Source organism: Pleurodeles waltl, chromosome 10 (genome assembly GCF_031143425.1).
Source record: "Pleurodeles waltl isolate 20211129_DDA chromosome 10, aPleWal1.hap1.20221129, whole genome shotgun sequence".
In the NCBI taxonomy this organism is placed as follows: Eukaryota; Metazoa; Chordata; class Amphibia; order Caudata; family Salamandridae; genus Pleurodeles; species Pleurodeles waltl.
Window position 1 is genome coordinate 879,352,049 of NC_090449.1, and position 16,230 is coordinate 879,368,278.

The window sequence follows — 16,230 nt, forward strand, 5'->3', positions numbered from 1 at the left end:
ATTTGATTCTTTTAGGTGTTATTTTTATAAAGGGGCCAGTCAAAGTTTGCAAGGGATTCTGGGTAACACAACCTGGTGAAAGCCATGTAAGTCACCACATTCATGATTCCTCTAAGGTTCTAGTTTTTGAAAATGCATAGGTTTGCTAGGTTTCCTTAGGTGTCAGCTGAACTACAACCCGAAATCCACAGCTAAGCACATTTAAAAGGAAAATGGTCAGTTTTCAATAGAAAAATGTGATCGCGGGCACTAGGCCTACCCACACAAGTAAGGTACCATTTTTACCCAGAGACTTAGGGAGACACAGAATAGTAGAGCAAGTGTTGTTAGCAATAGTATTTCTCTGCCAGATGAGCACTTATTGCATTCACACAACTAGGTTTTACATTTTTCTACCATGCTAATAAAAACTGACCACTGTGACCCTCATTCTGAGATACCCGTTAACTTTGCAGGGAGATACTGGGGTCAGAGTTAATGATTCCTGGGGATATCTTCCTGCACGTTAACAGAGAATACAAGTTCTAATCCTCAGAATGGTGATTAACATGCAAACCTGGTCATCATACTGCATCCAATTCTGCATGTGCTTCCCCCTTCTGGGGAAAAAACGGCCCGAAATATGTGAACATTTACCACCAGTTTGAACAGGGCAGTAATGCTCCAGGGCTTTTTCTCTTGTCCGTTGGCAGGTGGAATGGTGCCAGGGGGGCAGTGAGAGGGAAGGTATTATTTTTCTTCATCAGCGGGAGCTTCTTCTCCTTTCCCCATTCTGAAATATGCAACAGGATGGTGGCCTGGCACAGAAACTGCCTGCAGTGCCTTCAGGTCTATGGATGGTTCTGGGTCCTTTATCTCTGGGCCCATAATGATCAGGTCTGGAGACACTGCAAAGCTTGTAGGTGCCTCATAATAAGGGTCTAGGGCCCATATTTATACTTTTTGACGCAAAACTGTGCTAACGCAGTTTTGCGCCAAAAAAATTAGCGCCGGCTAACGCCATTCTGAAGCGCCATGCGGGCGCCGTATTTATTGAATGGCGTTAGCCGGCGTTAGCCGACCGGCGCTGCCAGGTGTGCGTGAAAAAAAAACGACGTACACCAGGCAGCGCCGGCGTAGGGAAAAATGGCGTTTGGGCGTCCCAAAATGGGGCAAGTCAGGCTGAGGCAAAAAAAACGTCTTAACCCGATTTGCGCCATTTTTTTTGCCCACCTATGCCACAAAAAAAAATTTGAAAAATACTTACCACAACTTACCTTTTCTTCCCTGGGATGGGTCCCTCCTGGGGTGGGCAAGGGTGGCAGGGGGGTTCCTGGGGGCAGGGGAGGGCACCTCTGGGCTCATTCTGAGCCCACAGGTCCCTTAACGCCTGCCCTGACCCAGGCGTTAAAAAGAGGCGCAAATGCGGGGTTTTTTGCCCCGCCCACTCCCGGGTGTGATTTTTGCCCAGGAGTATAAATACCACGCACATGCATGGGAGTCATTTTTTGAGACGGGAACACCTACCTTGCATCTCATTAACGCAAGGAAGGTGTCCACGCTAAAAAATGACGCTAACTCCATGAACTTTGGCGCTAGACGCATCTAACGCCAAAGTAGAAATATGGAGTTAGTTTTGCGTCGAATTTGCGTCGAAAAAAACGACGCAAATTCGGCGCAAACAGAGTATAAATATGCCCCTTAATTTGCAGAAAAAGTATGCAAAAGTATCACAAAGAATTGTAACTCTTAGTTCTTATTTTTTGGATAGAAAGTGAAATTGGAAGCAGAAAGACAGTAACAAATTAGTACTAATGGTAATGGTGCTATGGAAAAACCAGATTTGTATTCAGTGCTCAACGAGACCAACAGAGGGCTGGATTTACAAAGGGCTTGCATTCTTCTTGCATCACGCAAGGTGACGCAAGGCACCACAAACCCTTTAGTGGAATTTCCTAAGGCACACAAAGTCACCTTTTGTAGCTCTGTGCGGTTTAGTAAATCCAGAGTAATGCAAAGTAGCACAAATTGCTGCATTTCGTTAATCTGCAGTTGGAAGGCATTACATGGGTGGAGCATACATGTTCCCATGCATTCACCCATGGATTTTGATACAGTCTCAGATTTACTAAGGTCAGTAAACTTGGGATTGTGTCAAAATGGTACTCCTTTCCAACAGAGGCATTACGAGGAGAAATATATTTATGTGTACCTTCCAGTATAAAACCAATCCTGCCTGTAAAGCAGGCACCCTTGCAGTTTGGCTTCATGGTGCCTGCATTGGCACTTGGCAGCCCTCAGTGTGTTAGCACACGGAGAGAGCAAGAATGAGTCATATCTGAGTAGATATGGTGCATTTCTGCTCTCTCCCTTTCATGCAATGCAGCACAGCAAGGTGTCTTACTGCGTTGCGTGTCTTTCTATTAAATCTGCCCCCAGAGTGTTTAAATATTGTGAATGTTATAGCAGTATGAGAGAAGCACTGGTAAAGTGCTGGGTTCAATTTATTACCAACACTTTATCACTGCAGCTCACCTTTGTTATATAAGTCTCAATTTGTAAACTTGAGTAGGGTTACAGTAAAAATCCTTTTATGTATAAATGAAAATCTAAATTTGAAGATGCCACACATGAATTCCTCCACCTTACTACCCTAATTTGGAGACAATTCAGCTATTTACCCCACAAATTTAGCAATTCATTGAGAAATTGTAGGGCTTTCTCCTCCTAGCTTAGTCTACATCAGGCAATATGAGAATATTATATAATGGGTTTGGCATAATGGGTTGGACAGACTATCTTAAGTCTCACGTCAATAGGATAATGCCTATCCCGTCTATGTTTCATACTGTTATATTTTTTCCATTTTAAGATGAAATTAACTGTAAACAAACTTACTTCAACATGTTGTGAAGTTGACTAATAATATTCTAAACAAACAGAATGGCTTACAGTCTTGTGATTGCCCACAGTTATGACAGTTCTGACATTAATTGCATTGCTTTTACTACCATATGCATTGTATCACAGTAGTATGGCACCTTCTCGATACGTTAGAATGCTAGTTATGGAAGGATGAGTGTTTGTTTGTTTTAGGAATAGGGACGAGTGAAAAGGGGTACATGTAATGTTGTTGTTTCGGTACAGTGTTGAATGGTTTGCTTATGGCTTGTAACAAGTTGGATATTCAGTCTGGCCCGTGTCTATCACTGGAAATTAAATGTCTTGTATGGCATATATACAGTGATACAGATACAGTTATGGAAGGAAAAGGTTTGTGATTTGTCCCTCTTCGTCTTGTATTTCATCGATGTACTTAATAGACATCTCTGCAGCTTCTATAGGTCTAAAATAGAAAGCATCTTCCAGGGTGTAATTTAAAATCAGAAAGAAAGTCAGACAGTTCCCAAGCAGGCACCAGTAGATATGAATTAAGCAGGAGTAATTTTGTTTTTGTTTTTACAGCTTCTAGTTGTAACTCTGGGTATAAGATATGGGTTTCATCGTGGACTGTACACTTAAACGGACTCTCAAATTAAGGCACAATCAAGTGTGGACTACTAAGAGTTCTATGAAATATTAGACCCATTCAGCATAATGGAAACCTAGAAATCTTAGCCCGGGGTTTGGTCTTTTTGGATTTGATTCTGACAGTGCTGTGCTCTCGGCCCAGCTCCTCTGAAAGCTGCCCTGCGCTTTGCCACCTGATTCAGTTTCAAAATCAAGCAATGTAGCCCTATTAAACCTGGTCTTGAATCACGCGAGGCGAGACGGTCCTGTGAGACCTCTGCATTACTTGCAACGTTTTTCACACAGACCCCCAAACTACTGTGCACCTCTGGGAGAACCAAAGCTCTGAGAGGAACATCTTCACCACGACTTGACATTGCTAAACACAGGAACATATCTGCTTTGAAGTGCTCTGTCTCTTGAAATACACATAAAATGCGGAACTATTGCTCAACATTCACCTGGCTGCCTCTTTCGAATAATTGAACTACGATCGAAAGACATACCTGCTATCCACTTGTAAGCCCCCAACCTTACAGGAGGCCTGAAAGAAGCGTTTCCTCACTATAGTTCTATTATTTAACTATTACATATTGTCTTAAATTTGTATTTATGTCCATAATTATGGATATGATTGTAATTATTACAAAACTATGTAATTCGCTCTGCCTTAGCCTTCCCAATGAGTATATCAACATAAGTTGAAATGCTTATAAAGTGCTTTAGCAATGTAGCTAATGTTTTTTTTAAATACACAAACAAAATATACAAAATAAGTCAAATAAACCTTGTTTTTCACCATCTGACCCCATTTCATCGCCAGTGTTTTTGTAACTATCATTCATCGTATGCTATGTTTAATTGGAACACTCTTCACATCCAAACAAAAATCAACTTTTTTTAATTCAGATTTCGGAGAGTGATTCAATGCATGGTGCCCTAGTCTGCAGACAGCAGTAAGAATAACCTATTTCCTCTTTTGGCTGCTCAGCTCGTCAGATGTGAAACACAATCATGTCCTTGAGTACCTCGATGCATCATAAAACACAATAGATCAACAAACCCTTAGAGGGCCGGAAACAGCCCCGGAATAGAGTTGCCAACTTGATAGAAAGACAATAATACCGAAGTTCATCACTCTGTCACTGTTCAGCTAGTAAGAACTTAATCAAACCATAGTCTAGCATATGAGGCTGCCTTTGGCAATGACCCTGTGATTGGAACAAACTACGGGATGTCCATTTTCGGACCAAGGTCTGCCGTTATTGTGGTGCTCCGGGGTACCATCTTCAATAAAAAACAACGAAGCCAGTTTGGAATATCTGCACGGCTGGGCCTTGCAAGGTGGAGCCTAAAACCAGCCGCTTTCATCAACATCTGAAATGTGGTGGTGACACAAACAGAAGTGAAGCTCTCTGGCCTCAAACCTGTTTAGTTTATGTCTCAAATATGTATTTCAATTTTTCCATTCCTCCTTTTCTCAAAAGAGGGAATCCAGGAAGCAGGATACAGCTGTCTCTGACTGTCACGGCTGTGATTATGTATCTCTGACATATTCCTTTCAGGTGTACAATATCAATTAGTTTTAATTATCTGAAAGAGTATAGCAAGTATATTGCTTGCAGTGCATGTATTTTCAGAATCCTAGCCTTATGTACTCAGATGTGTTGGAGCATCTCTGGAGAGGCAGAGAGCATGCACGAGAAAGGACAGCTTTCTTAAATAATAATTGCTAATATTTACCCTGGGGAACTCTTGGGCTGGCTGTTGTATCACTCGATTCACTTGTGCAAACATAATTTGCTTCAGAGCATCTGCGATTGCTCCACAGTGGCCCCAGAGCTAATCATAGTGCATATGGCTTGATGCAGACATTTTGGCACATTCAGCAATTACAACCCAAATATTACTGAAGGCCTTTTAGGACCAATGAAAATTAAATTGATTAACAATACATATTAGCGGAACTCAATATATTTGCCATGCTCTATAAAGCCACCGAATCACTTAGGAGTGGAAATACTGAACGGCGCGAGCACTTGATCTTCTCTGCACTGTTTGAGTGCTGGATGTGGGGAAAATATGAAATGGAAAGAGTATCAGAACCGCACAGGGAAGCTGAAGTGGGTAATGCAGAAGCGTCCGCGGCCCACGCTGATGTGTGAGGAAAAACACATATTGAACCAATGATGTAAAGTCAATAATTCCAAGCTGATTTCATCATTCCTTGACATAACTTAGATTAGTGTATGTAAAGGTATTGAAGTCATTATGACTGATACTACAGGGAACTCACAATTTAATCTTGTGCAGATTTACATTTGAGCATTTATTAACATAAGACACAATTGTGCAGCTGACGACCCAAAATATGTCACCAAACTCACTAAAGGGAAAGGGAGCAATGCTTGCAGTTTTTCTAACCGCTGGCAATAAATCAGGGTGGCATTTCAAACCATTGTTCTTTTTCCGAGCATGCCACCTCAGTTTGGATCCATGCATATGCAAATCAGTTTTCAATGTGCTGTAATAGGAACAGTACAGCCTGAACTGCCAGGCCAGATCCTCCCTGAACCAGAACACAAGCAACTCAAGGCCACTTTTGCACTCATTGGGGCTCTTCAATTGGGAGAAGCTCAGTTCCTGTGACGCAATGTGCACAGGACCCACATCTGGGTAAGCCCTGGACCACTTAGGGCGTAACATCAAATTCACAAAAGGTGATGGGCGGAATGCATGCAATTTGCCTAGCCACTGGTAATCGCTCAAGGTAGCGTGTCAACCCATTGTTCTTTTGCCCACCAAGCCCTTACAGCAAATGTGCAATGTGTTGGAGTGGGGCTAGTGGAATGAGGCAATTATTTCCTGTGAGAATATGGATTATCAGTTGAAGTAGATCGTGGTTCTGTTCAAGTAATAATGACACTATTTCTCTAGGTCAAATTAGGTTTGCTTAATTTAATACCGAGCTTAACCCTTGGTAGCTGAACCACAGAGCAGACAGGCCTAAGTTAAAATAAATGTGTAAAGCATTTATAAGTAAAAAAACTATTAAAAAGTAGAAAACACAGCACAATAAATATTCCACTCCAGTTTATTAAAAAAGAGAGTAAAATGTGATGAATAAATAGACACCAAAATGACAAGAATTGGCTGGTGGGAATCAGAAATATTATTTTCAGAAATTTTAAATAACTCTAGCACCAAAAAGAGCAAAGCACCAACGACTGGTGATTTGTCACGCTAGACCAGGTCATAGTTAAAACTCAAAGCCAACCGCGATGGAGCACGGATTGGTCCGGGGACCTGGTTCATCCCAGTGGAAAGTTTTACCTTCTGACTTGTTTTTCTGGAGAAAAGTCATTGTCAGTGAGTCGGGCTGCAGACTGGATCCAGAGAGGGGTTCATTGATGGCAGACGACTGAAGCACAGGTTCGAGGGGGAAGTTTGAGGCTCTTGACATAGAAGTCAAGAAAGCTCTGACCAGCTAAGGTTCAGGCCCAGGAAGGTATCAGCGACGAAGAAGTGCTGGCCTCTGTTGGTACCGGCGAATTTCTCTAAGTTCGGACTTACAACATTTTCTGGAAGTCAAGATCTTTTCAGCAGGGCAAACCAGCAAGTTGAATATGACTGGCAGATTGATGACGGCAGCTGTTCCTCAACAGCAGCACCATGGTAGCCTCTGGTTCTTTTTGTAGAAAAAGTCTAACATTTCTAGGTATTCAGTCTTGCCATTTTTGAGGGGGAAAGATTACACTCAAACACCGGCCAAGAGCCCAGGATTTTTTGGGCACCACATGGGGATTAACACTTAGTCTCCTAGAAGTCACCAGTAGGGTCTAGAGCAAATCCAGTTGGAACCCGCCAGCTCGGCTCTTGTCATGTGGGGTTTTTGGCACTCTTTTCTTCCTGGAGCTTAACAGGAGGTCAGTAAACTAACCATTGGAGTGCACTTCTTTGACTTGGGTACAAGTGGGGAGCAACCTTGGGGTTTCTGTCCACAGGTTCATCAGCAGGTGCAGTCCGAATTTTGTCTTTCACTAGTCCAGAGGTGTTCCCAATAGAGTATTGGGGTTGCCACTTTTATGTCCAGTGTCAGCTTGTGGTTGTAGGAAACTCCTGGCCACTCCATAACACAGAGGGTAAAATTTCACAAAGGAGACCCTACACACTTTTGTAGTACTTCCTGTGTGATTTATTGTAAACTACACCATTGTGTCCCTCTCTACCTAAAACCAGTGTGACAGAACATTTCTTCTGCTTCTCAGAGCTCACTGTACCCAACCTAAGGTGTGCCTTTGACAATGGGCAAGCCCTCCCTTCTGGTCACTCAAAACCTTTTGAAGTTGAATCAAGTTCCGGAGCACACGCCAGATGAAAGAGACAGAAAACATCAAGGATTCAGCAGTGATGTTTAAGAACATTGTTTATAGAGTAAAGTAGTAAGTAGAGTAAGTTTGTTGCAACATCTTATCAATATATCATAGAGGTGTGGTTTCAGGTTTATATATTATGATGCCTAATTGTGATGTTCTAAGTATGCAACTATACATCTCACAGTTTTTGGAAATCACAAGTGTCTTGTTGTTCAGATGAGGAGATATCTGAGTCAGCCTTAGGGGACCATTATAAATGATTTAGAGAGACTAAAATGATGTTGTTTTAAAAGTCTTCACAATTGGCATTATACCCCTAACAATGTGTGGGTAGTCGCTTTCCTTAAATTATTATAAAGCCCAAGTGGGCAAGATATCATTGCTCATTTGCTTCTTCAAAACACATTTCTTTTCTTTATTGTCTGAACAATAAACTATTAAAAATCTGTTAAAAAACCTTGTGTCTCATCAAACGTAAACCTTCATCTCCCCCTAAGCAATTGCGCACTGTAACATTTTGTGATACACCTAAAATCAAATATGTACATTTATCTCCTCTCCTGCATTAATACCCCCAGGTTCCTTGCTGTCAAACATTATAATATACCTAGATTCCATAGACCTAAGAATCTTCTCCCTAATACCTCCTCCTAGGTGTTTTTTTACTCCATCAATTACAAGATATTTTAGGTCTTCCACTCTTCCTGCATGTTTTTCATTAATGTGTCTCGCAACTGGGTATGTGGTGTCCTTATTTTTGATGACTCGGAGATGTTATACCACTCTCTTATGTACTTCTAAAATAGTACTTTCCACGTACATTTTTGGACAAGTGCATTTTAGTATGTATAGTACATAATCACTTTTGCAGTTGAAGATGCTCTTTATTCTATGAGCAACTTTCCCATCAATATTTGTTTTGCTTCTCTCCATTTCTACAAGTCTTACATCTGTTGCACTTCTTGAAGCCATTTCCTTGGCCCAACCACATCACCCTCCTTCCTGTTCTTATGTCACTTTTAACCACTTGATCCCTCTTCTCTTCTAAAGGTTATCAGTGGCCTTCATGCTATCTCACTTCTTATCAATGGAACTTTTGCAAGAAGTTTCTAATGTTTATTTAAAATAGCTCTCAACCTTTGATGCACTACATTGTATGTGGTAATAAACTTGGGTTTATTTTTGCATCTGCCTTCTCCATAGGTTTGCTGAAAATCAGATCTTCCCTATTTATATTTTTAATCTTCTTGCTTGCCTTATCCAGTACTGCATTTTTGTATCCTCTAGTCCTCAATCTGCCTACCACTATATTTTCTCCCTTTCCATAGCTTTGCAGTGTGCTACATATCCTTTTAATTCTTAAAAATTCCCTATACGGGATACTGTTGACAGGGATGTAAGATGGAAACCTGAAGTATGTAAAATGTTATTCCCAGCTGTAGGGTTTCTATTTGAAAACATTTCCAGTTTCTCATCGGTTCAGGTCCAATACAAATTCCTCTACACTAGCTCTGTCTCCTTTCAAAAATGCAAAATATCATTGATATGTAGCAACCAAAGAATTATATGGGGCTGCCACATATCTAATGGTGGGCAATCCAGGACTTGCTCCTCCCACCAGCCCACAGGCAAACATGCATAGCTGGGGGTGAAGCAAGTCTCCATAGCCGTCCCTTGGTCTTGTTCATAGATGTGGTTGCCGAAAAAGAAAATGTTGGAATATTTTGTCTTTTAAACACTTAATAATCTTGTATGGGCAAAGCTTCCTCCTCATTAGTAACAGTTTAACACTCAAAGGCAGCAGTAGGCAATTGAAAGGTGACAGGTTGACTTTTCCAAAGGCCTTCGACTGCACAGCATTTTTAGGAGCTTTTGATTAATTTTCACGAAGAACAATTTGTTTGTAAAATATGCAAAGTATTCAGCAGATGATCGATTTTGTGGCAAATGTGGCAAATCCATTTTGTTTCAGTAAACTCCACTGCAACAGAATCACATAATTTCAGGGGTCCTTGTTCAGATACATGTTTTCAAGTAATACATCAGTTACAGCATAATTATTACCATCACGAAAAAATTACTCATTTAGATAGATATAGCATATGCACTATAGGTATTGGCTACCGTATACACAACCTGGCTTGCAGACATCAATAGGCTTCACCATCACCTGCTACACAGATGACACCCAACTCATCCTCTCCCTGACAGATAAGACACCCACCACGATAATTAACTTCACCAACTGCACAGCCTCAGTAGGAGAAGGATTGAGACCACCTGCTTGAAACTCAGTTTGGACATAACAGAAGTACTGGTCTTTTAAATCAGGAACTCCCTGTGTGATGACACCTAGTGGCTGACAGAACTAAGACTAGAACCTACACCCGCCGATCATGCTAGAAATCTGGGGTCATCCTGGATGACAAGCTCAACATGATGGCACAAGTCAACACAGTGAGCTCTGCCTGCTTTCACATCCTGTCGACGTTGGAAAAATCTTCAAGTGGCTTCCACACAACACTTGACAAACTATCACACAAGCAATCATCACAAGCAGGCTTGTCTATGGCAATGTATTCTACACCAGAATTTCCAAGCAGCTCCTGTACAGACTTTGGATAATTCAGATGGCCACTGCAAGACTCATACCCAACCTTCCCTGCTGTACGCACATCTCCGCTTGCCTCAGGGAGCTTCACTGACTCCCCATTAAAAAATGCAACCAGTTCAAGCTCTACATGCACACCTACAAAGCCCTACACAACACTGGACCTGCCTACCTCAACAGCTGCATACACTTTCAAAATCTATCAAGTCTCACTCTCAATTGTACATTCCCCTGCTTTCACAAATTCAGGGCAGGAGGTCACTCATTCTTCTACATTACACCCAAAACATAAAACAACCTCCCACAACACACCAGAGCCTTCACCTCACTACTGGAGTTTTGCACGAAGCTGAAGACCTGGCTCTTCGAATAATGCTGCGAGCACCACACACCATCATACCTGCCCAAGGACCCGGATACCCTCAGGGGTGATTAGAGCACTCTGCAAATCAGTATAACATAACAGGTTTTAGTAATGTAATTCATTATGATTATTATTTTCATTCTTCAGTAATCTTGAAGTGGTAGGATGCTAGAGTAATATTCATGTTGCATTATTGAAACTTTTGAAAAATATTGAAGTATGCAGTATATATTTTCTGGAATAATTTACATTTCAATTTTTGATAGTAACATATAAGGAAAAATATTAACAAAGAAATTAAAAAAGAATGTAAAAGAAAGCAAGAATTGAAATTAGTAGCATCGTTACTTGCACCTGGTTTAATTTAGCACTGTGATTTGAGTCAAAGACAGGTCTTGTTACTTTAGTAGCTGTGGTTTGAATGGCATCCTCGCAGCACTTGTTTTTTCCACCTGGTTACAGGGTGGTGGCACTCCATGATGCAAAGTAATGTTTGCACTCAACACAACTTACAGTGCACATTTGGCGCTGCCGTTAGCGTCACTTTGTGCAGCAAAGTGCCGCTTAGACTTATGCAAGCACCCATGCAAAATGTTAGTAAATTGGAACCCAGAACACTAAATCAGAAATTAGGACTAGGGTTGAAAACAACCTATACAAAACCTTTCTGTTTACTAATGGGTTCCCCGTTGAATGATCTAACTGCATTCCCAGCTCTGAATTAGTCCTATAATTGTGAAGTCCACCCAAATAAGTTTCTCCAAAAGTGTTTCTGTTATTTGGGGATTAACGAGGGAGAGAATCACGAAGTGCTAGCAGACCAACCATTTTAAAAATTATTTTCTAAAGACGCAGCAAATTTTATGTGACCAATTTTCATAAATACAATTACTGTACTCATTTGCTGAAGTAAATGTGAAACCTGTGGTATACAACATGAACACTTATGTTATTCCACTATATCACAGAATACGCTAAACATTACAAGCTAATCAGACAATTCTGAGGTGGGCCCGAAATCTTTTCTAACATGTCCACAAACAAGATTTCTCCTGCAGGACTCTGCTGGAGGTGGCTCTCTACTTGAGCTCTGAAGCTGCTTCGTGATAAGAACCACTTTAATACAAGTCAAACTACATGGGTCTTAGAGTAATGTGGAAAATGGACACTAGACTGTTGGAGGACTAGTTCAATACCTAATGCCTTTAGCATTTGCTATGAGGAGGAACATAAACATTCAAAAAATCAACCCCTATCTTTCAGTAACTCCTCTCACCAATCCTCATACATGGATGCGAGGGATAGTGAGCGAGAATAGTCAGAGAATTTTTAAAGTATGGGCAAAGTGGGCAATTTCGTAGGGTCCCCAACTTCTGAGGGGGCCCCCCTGCAATAGGAAACATTTTCTTTATCTATCTTACATCGAACTATTTCCATATCTCAGCCTTTCTCCTCCCTGCCTACTGTTACAAATAGGGTTTCTGATTGGCTAGGGTATGCTCCTAAGCCATGCAGAACCCACCCACTCTAGTCAGAACGATGGAGTTACACACCCAAGATAACCCCTGCTCACCTATCCCAGAGGCAATGTGATTACACAACACACACAACACACGTGACACACTATCCTCACAGCAAAGGAAACATAACATCAATTTATATAAAAATAAACTGTATTGTACACAACATCATCAGACCAAACACAACATGTCAGTAATACCCTGCTACCAAAGCAGTTGTCAGAACATTACAGAGTACTATTGCTCTTTGAAAGCCAGCAGTAGTCACATAGAACACATAGGATACTGATTATTCAGCAACATAAGCAGTAGTCAGGAAAATATTACTAAAATAATGCACATGTGATAGTAAACATGAATGCCCATAAAAGGAACATCAGGAAACACATGGCAAGTCATCAAAACATATCACAATAAATGTATGGGTCACAGTTAACACATTAAAAGTAATGCACCTGTCCTAGTAAACACATTGCAAAACAAATGCCAGGTTATCATTGAAAATGCATTCTAACGGTTATCACATGAAAGGGGCAGTAAACTGCAGTCCATAATTGTCATACAGGACCTGACATGCTCCTAGGGTCAGGAATCCAGTGAATTCAGCGTTACTGGGTAAACTTTGGGCAGGCCGGGGGTCTTTCATTGAGGGTCACCACCCTGACCTGCTATATGGCTGACAAACACGAGGGTCCGGCACATTTCAGGGGCATGCCCTGCCCCACACACTTGAGGAGGCCACACGTCCCCTACAACTAGGGGCATTCCCCCTCCTTCATGTGGCACTCCGGGGCCTGGTTCTTCTCCTCTACAGGGACCTTGCCTTCGGGGTCTCCACGTAAAGCTACACACACTGTCTGCAGCCGCCCATGTCCTCGAGGAGGCTGCAAAGAGAGACAAACACCTCCCCCAGCGAGCCAGGCTCGTCCTGGAGACTGCGGCTGGGGGTTCACTGGGCCTCCCCCCTCCTCGTGCTGGCCTGCTCTTCTTCTCTCCTCCGTCGCCTGCTCGATCGGCAGGCGATCTTGTCTTTCCCCCAGGTTGCGGCGGCGAGGACACCGAAATGGATGCCCGCCTGTGCTCCGGGGACACTCCTCTCAGTGCGCTTTGCCCTGGGACACCTCTAGGAGCGCACCTGCTCCCGCCTTTTCCCGTGCCCTGGGGAGACATTCAGGAGCACGTTTCGGACACCCTGAGGTATTCCAGGCTGTGGCGGTGATGTCCTAACTCAGGGATCTTTACACCTGAATCACCGACAACACAGAAAGCACCTGCGAAGCCCTTAAACCAGCAGCAGTACCGGCACTCTCAAGGTGCTAGGTAAATAAAAGGATGAGCGCTCTCAGGCACTTAGCTCTAACACAGAGGCTTCTCAGTATAGCGCTGTCCTCGTGCTAGGACCAATGGTTGAGGAGGGCATGGGCCACAGCAGCCAGCCTCTAGTGACACAAGGGGAGCACAGGGTGGCAGGGCCCAACAACAGGCCAGCACAAGGGGGATGCAGTCAGTGGCAGTTTCTCCTAGTGACCCAGCAGGTCACAGGTCAGCACAAAAGCAGCAGTCCAAGGCGGTTCCTAGTGAATCCCTCCAGCAGCATTCTGTGTCTAGTTCTTCAAGAATGTTTCTTGTGTGTATACTGGGGGAAAATCCCCTTTACTTATACTCATTTTTGCAAAGCAGTTTCAAAGAGGGGGGGAAGAGGTTCCAACCAGTTACAACTGATTCTAGGAGTGTCACCTCTCTCCTCCAGCACAGGCTCCATACATCAGTTGGGGATAAACAAGCCCTTTGTGTGAGGCCAGGGCACAGCTTTACAAATGCAGGTGTGCCCCGCCTCCGCTTCTCTCAGTTCAGGAAGCCCATCCAATATACAGCTGCACCTCTGTGACATCTCCACCCTGCCTGTGTACAGGCTGTCTGAAAAGTATGCACAAAGCTCAGCTGTCACCTTGCCCTAGACATGAATTAGAGTCAAGCTGCAAAACACTAGAGTCAAAAGCACAGAGAAATGCTCACTTTCTAGAAGTGGCATTTCTATAATGGTAATAAAAAATCCACCTACACCAGTAAGCAGCATTTCCCACTACCATTACAACTATACTAAACAACAACCTTGCAACAGTGAAGACTGATTTTCGCAGTATTTCACTGTTAGGACATGTAACACACATTAGTACATGTCCCACCTTTAACATACACTGTACCCTGCCCATGGGGCTACCTAGGGCCTACCTTAGGGGTGCCTTACATGTATACAAAGGGAAGGTTTAGGCCTGGCAACTGGCAGTTTAAAACTTCACACAGACACTGCAGTGGCAGGTCTGAGCCATGTTTGCAGGGCTATGCACGAAGGTGGTACAATTAGTGCTGCAGGCCTACTGGTAGCATTTTTGTATAGGCTCTAGGCACCTCTAGTGCACTTTACTAGGGACTTCTATTCAAATATGCCAATTATGGAAAAGCCAGAGCCACATACAATTTTACATAGGGAGCACTTGCATTTTAGCACGGGTTTTAGGAGGCTGGTCTGGCTTATAGTGGGTACCTGATGGTACTTACACCTTGTGCCAGGTCCAGTTTTCTGTCATAAGTAGATTATTAGTGTTCCAGCAGCTTAGGCTGATAGAGGTAGCTATAGCAGAGCAGCTTAGGCTGAACTAGGAGACATGCAAAGCTCCTACTATACCACTTATATCATATAGCACTATATCATAAGGAACGCAATACTCAGAGTTACTAAAAAGAAAGGTACTTTATTTTAGTGACAATGTGCCAAAAATATCTCAGAGGATATACTCGCTTAGGAGGTAAGTAAAATACACAAAATATACACACAAAACAAAATAAGGTAAGTAAACAGTTGGAAAAGTAGTGCAAACACTGTAGAATACAATAGGATGCAATAGGCCTAGGGGCAACACAAACCAAATACTAAGAAAGTGGAATGCGAACCACTTAGGGACCCCTGGCCTAGTGTAGTGTGTAGAGGGTCGCTGGGAGTGTAAGAAAACACTAAGGGTGTCCAAGATACCCCACCCAAAGACCCTGAAAAGTAGGAGTAAAGTGATACTACTTTCCCAGAAACCCACTAAATTTGTGATACGAGATTCTGCAAAGACCACAACAGACTGCAAAGCACTGAAGATGGATTCCTGGACCTGAGGACCTGTAAAGGAAGGGGACCAAGTCAAAGAGTCACGAAAGTGTCGAGGGGGGGACAGGAGCCCACTACACCCCAGATGAAGGTGCAAAATGTCTGCCTCTGGATGGAAGAAGCTAAAGATTCAGCAACAACGAAAGATGCCAGGAACTTCTCCTTTGTGCAGAAGATATCCCACGGAGTGCTGGAGGATGCAGAGCTGTTTCTTTGGGGAAAGACCACAAACAAGCCTTGCTAGCTGCAATGGTCATGGTTGAAGAAAAAGGGTGCTGCTCTGGCCCAGGAAGGATCAGGAGGTCGCCACTTGGGAGAGGAGACAGAGGGGGCCCTCAGCAACACACAGAGACTACGCACAAGAAGGCAGAACCTGCAGAAGTACTTGAACACAGGTTCAGGAAAACTGAGCACGGCGGTCATCTCAAAACTACAAAAGAGGGTCCCACGATGCCAGTGGTCAAATCAGTGAGTTGAGCAATGCAGGACAGAGTGCTGGGGACCTGGGCTAGGCTGTGCACGAAGGATTCCTTGCAAAAGTGCACAGAAGCCCTAGCAGCTGCAGTTCATGCAGTACATAGGATTACTGTCTCCAGAAGGGAGGCAAGGACTTACCTCCTCCAAATTTGGACAGTTGGACTACTGGACAGTCTTGGTCACTTGGGTCCACCACCTGTGTTCCAGGGGCCGTGCTCGTCACGATGAGAGGGGTCCCA